This window comes from Pinus tabuliformis, chromosome 6 (genome assembly GCF_031772625.1).
Source record: "Pinus tabuliformis cultivar Carrire ecotype Pingquan chromosome 6, CPIR1, whole genome shotgun sequence".
NCBI lineage: Eukaryota > Viridiplantae > Streptophyta > Pinopsida > Pinales > Pinaceae > Pinus > Pinus tabuliformis.
Genome location: NC_142292.1, coordinates 1,762,874,410 through 1,762,879,380, shown reverse-complemented (window position 1 = coordinate 1,762,879,380; position 4,971 = coordinate 1,762,874,410). Strand labels below are relative to the sequence as shown.

At 37.0% G+C, this 4,971-nt stretch overlaps 1 long non-coding RNA gene across 2 annotated transcripts; it reads right to left on the bottom strand.

The window, feature by feature from the left end:
* Window positions 1-1,562: 1,562 nt before the first annotated feature.
* Window positions 1,563-3,814, bottom strand: LOC149265991 (uncharacterized). Of its 2 annotated transcripts, XR_016252340.1 has the most exons (3): window positions 3,176-3,324; window positions 2,953-3,034; window positions 1,563-1,873 (listed from the first exon to the last, which is right to left on the bottom strand). It is a non-coding gene; the product is annotated as an uncharacterized LOC149265991 (long non-coding RNA). The 2 variants fall into 2 exon arrangements; XR_016252343.1 differs by lacking the exons at window positions 1,563-1,873; window positions 3,176-3,324 and adding an exon at window positions 3,332-3,814 and having other exon boundaries at window positions 2,243-3,034.
* Between the last annotated feature and the right edge of the window lie 1,157 nt (window positions 3,815-4,971).

Below are 4,971 nucleotides of genomic sequence, written 5' to 3'. Positions count from 1 at the left end.
TGTTCTCATTTTGAAATCTCAGCTGCTTGTGGAAATCGCATTGGAGCGCCCATATTTTCCCAGATCCTTCTGTGAAGAACCCAATGGAAATGTCTGACACAAACAGACAGCACAAGATACTCATTTTACTTGTCTTTGTCATTCTATTTCTCAATACTGCTAGCGCGATTTGATCCCTCACTGAATTGAATGTGTTTCTTTACAGATTGTCATCATCGGGGAAGATTAAGAACAATCACTATGGTCAATCTTAGCCTCTCACTGCCGCTCTGTCCTGCACGTCAGAATAACCAGGTCATGACCACTTTCATTGCGGTCAATCTTGGCCTCCCGCTGCCGCTCTCTCCTACACGTCAGAGTAACCAAGTCATGACCACTTTCACCGCAGTCAATCTTGGCCTCTCATTGCCGCTCTCTCCTGTGCATCAGAATAACCAAGTCATGAACACCGCGGTCAATCTTGGCCTCTCGTTGCCACTCTGTCCAACCAGGTCATGACCACTTTCACCGCAGTCAATCTTGGCCGCTCGCTGCCGCTCTCTCCTACGCGTCAGAATAACCAAGTCATGAACACCGCGGTCAATATTGGCCTCTCGTTGCCACTCTGTCCTGCACCAACTAGTTAATTTTTTTGTCAAGCTAAATTTTTTAGCTTACATCTAACTTATACTATGGTGAATTTGTAAAGATAACCTGCAGGTATACAAGGTATCAAGGGGACAATAATCAAACTCGGTGTTGTGCTCCCTTCTTTTTATAAGGATATATTTATTTTTGGATGGCCAACATGAAATATGTGAGACTAAAATCAACCAGTATCCTGGATTTGTTTCTTGAATTTTAAGATTATATAAACACCTTAATCTGAAATTTCCATGTTCCCTTGTTTTATGATTATATAAACACCTTAATCTGAAATTTCCATGTTCCCTTGTTAATTATATAAACACCTTAATCTGAAATTTCCATGTTCCCTTGTTTTAAGATTATATAAACACCTTAATCCGAAATTTCCATGTTCCCTTGTTAATTATATAAACACCTTAATCTGAAATTTCCATGTTCCCTTGTTAATTATATAGGAAAAAAAATTATTTGTTTAAAGGCCTTTTTAAGGGTAGTTTTATTATGTTCAAAAATCCTTTTTAAGCCTAATATTTCATTATTGTGATTAAGTTTGTTTTTATATATAAGTTTCCATGAGGAACATTGTTAAGTGACAAAGCCTGTATGTAAGAAGATTTGAATACTTTGGAATACAGGTAAGTAGAACTTATGGTAATCAATATTTTTAAAAGTTAATTTATTGCTGTACTGGAAATGCTAAAAATAGAGTTCTATTCGTTAGAAAAATCTGGATGGTTCTATTAGTGTTTTTGCTTTTCCAAATACGTAAACCACAGTATATGTCAGTGGCCTTAATTGGTGGGAAACAGTCTACTGCTAAATATACTATGGGTGACTTGCCGTACCTGTAGAGATACCCGAGTCAGTGTAGACAATGAGGGAATTCTATAAATAGAATAATAATACAGGTGAAAAAATAAATAAAACCACAAAAGGAAAAAGAGAACGACCAAATATTTACAAATTTCACCTAGCAAGAGGGCGAGCAAACTAAGCCCCCATGGGAGAGAATCATTAGACCTTCCCTGCATCATGCGATGAGAGGAAAACCTTAAGGTTGCAGATCGGGCAGCTTTCCACCAGAACAGAGGTATCCCAAGAGAACACAGAAACCCTAAGTAGCAAATGAGTTCCAAACCCTTGCATCGAACCTAAAAAGTTCCCTGGAGCAATGACCACCGTGCGATGATAAGGCTTAGATCGTCACCATTGATGCGTCCGTTGAGTTCGAGACAACCTGACACCTCTGCAACGCCATTAAGGCGGCATTGCCAACAACCCTCATTTCCGATACAGAGAACTCAACAAATATAGGGAAAACTGAACAGATACAGTACAGATAAATAAACAAGTAATGGAAGATCCATGCAAAAAACTTAAATATGTATTATATTAAAGAAATCGAAACATAATCACACTATTCTGGTTGTGTCGAATAACTGTAATACAACCGAGGAGTTAAACTTATAAACTATAGCCAAAACCCCTTACACTTTTAAGCGCAAATAGCAGAATGAAATAGAGCAGTGTATCAGGGAGCTCAGAGGACTTAGTGGGGACTAAGCCCTCAACGCTCATAAGTGAAACCCCTAAGAAAACAAAGGAGCACTCTTATTTAACAAAGGAGAACTTTCAAAGAAATGGCAATCTTGGAAACGCAAATGGAGAGCGGAACCCATAGAAGGATTGAAAACTAGAAAATGAGAAAAACCCTTAAGCTTCGTTTTGGAAGCGCGACTCTGTTAATTGTTCACCAAAGCCCAAACGTAATTACAAGAAATCTCTACAACAGACCTGCCAGAAAATCATTCATTTGAACCAATTTACAAGTTGGAATCTAGGGCCACATCAAGGCCGAGAACCCTCATTTTTGATACAGAGAACTCAGCAAATATAGGGAAAACTGAACAGAAACAGTACAAATAAATAAACAAGTACTAGAAGATCCATGCAAAAAACTTAAATATGTATTGTATTAAATAAATCGAAACATAATCACACTGTTTTGGTTGTATCAAATAATTGTAATACAACCAAGGAGTTAAACTTATAAACTGTAGCCAAAACCCCTTACACTTTTAAGTGCAAATAGTGGAATGAAATAGAGCAGTGTATCAGGGAGCTCAGAGGTCTTAGTGGGAACTAAGCCCTCAACACTCATAAGTTAAACCCTTAAAAAAACAAAGGAGCGCTCTTATTTAACAAAGGAGAACTTTCAAACAAACAGTGATAGTATGCCATTTAACGAAGAGCAGATAGTCTAAAGTGGGTCAAGGCCATATGACAGACATGGCCGTAATCTTTTCCAACCAGAAGGATGCTTACCCGATTGCTGTCGTAGCGTAGCTTTGGAGGAGTGACTTCTCCTCTGTAGCAGGTGAAAACCCCAAACCTGTGACTAGAATCCCTGCGAAGATTACAAGCCACATGAAAACGAATGAGGTGATTGTCACACTAGTAACGAGACCAGCTTGAAGAATAAAGAAAAGAAAATAAAATAAAATAAAAGAAGAAATCGAATAAATTCAACTGCAAATGGCAGTGCTACTTGAAACAGTCTTGGCTACAGCTGGACCATGAGCTCAAAGCCAGTAAGGCTATCATTCACACTGGAATAGTCATATCTAGTTGCACTGGAAGGCTAAGGAAGGGCCGTCTCAGAGCGGCCTCCGTAGGGGAATTGCTAAAACAAATGAGGTCATACCAAACCATTCTGGATAAGAGCTAATCTCAGGAGGTGTAAGCTACACCGTTGATGAGGCTGCAATTCCGAGAGGAAGTGTCAGGGCCGGACGACCTGCTCCATGTACAAGGCGGGAGCCGTGGAATTAATGACAACAGCAGTAGGCATGGGAGGCCATGTGAAGGCCATCGCGATCCGCATGCAATGCCTTAGGAGTGAGCCTTTAGCTGCGTGGAGTTCCAACATAAAAAAATCAATTAACCGTCGCAAAAAATCCCGCCCGCTAACTATCCAGGTCACCAAACATTCAATAGTTTATTAAGTGATGGGTACTATCGAATCAGAAAATCATATGAGACAGACAACGTCGTACAATTGTACAGTTGCCGCTAATCAAATTCTTATTACAGAAAAAAAAAAATTATGTGACCGTGTAAACAGTAAAGTTAAAAAGGGTAGAGTAAAGTTAAAAAAAATCAACAATATAATAAATTTAATATACAAAATTACGCAAAGCAAATAAAACATAAATTTGAAAATTATAACATTCAACTTATTAACTATTATAGTATCTAACTAATTACTTGTATTAAATAAATTTATATAAGATTTTTGAGAAAATATCTATAGTGTAGATTACTAAATACAAGATACCAATTTTTAAGAATAAATAAAAATTGTAAATATGATTGTGATTGTTGATAAAAATAAGCATTGTGATATTTAATTAATTAATTAATCGTATCAAATGAATTCACCGTATTTTTATCAAGAGTAAATCTAACTATGTTATGGATGACCAAATACAAGATGTCAATTTGTAACAAAAAAAGATATAAATGTAAATGTAATTGCATTCACTATTACAATTATGTATGTGTTAAAATCATATTATTGAAAAGAAAATTAATAACAATTTCTTATTATAATTGGATTTTAAATTCTAATATCAATTAATAATAAAATAAAATTCTAACATATTTTAGAATTTTTTTTTTTTTTTTCCGAAGGTGGCAAAACCTATCAAACTCAGGCGTCAAACCAACAGTGATGACAACTATCTCTGGCTGCTATCCGCGAATGTCGATTTGACTCATCACCGTTATCAAGGAAAACCACGCCACCTGTAATAACCCGCTGGTGGTCCGTAAGGGAGCAGGTTTTCACTCCTGCCAGATGCCTCTGGGTCTTGAGCCGTTACCCTGTTTCCTTATGTCCGAGGAAGACGAGCTCTTAGCCAAGCAGAAGCAGTTTTACGGCATACTCCAGGCCGATACGTAGAATGATACTTATTCAATATATAAGCTTGATATTTATTCACTATATAAGCTTACATAAATATCACATTATTAATATAAATACTCTCGCTGTTAATCAGAGCTCCAACTGTTTGTATGTTGATTGTCATATACGAAAACTCATCTATAGTGGGAATGGAGTTAGGTGAGAAGTTTAAAAATGGAAATATAGCTGATGAGTCTTAACATAGCGTTTCTGATGTTAGGTGAAAAGGATGAAAGTGTGTCTTTTCCTGTCTTATTTAGGGGGTAATGGTAGTTTTGGATGATTAGTAGACAAGTTTGGAATTAGCAGACCGGCAGAAGTCACCTTTATACGACACTAGAATTAATGTGGTTGTTGTCTACTTTGACGTGGCGAAT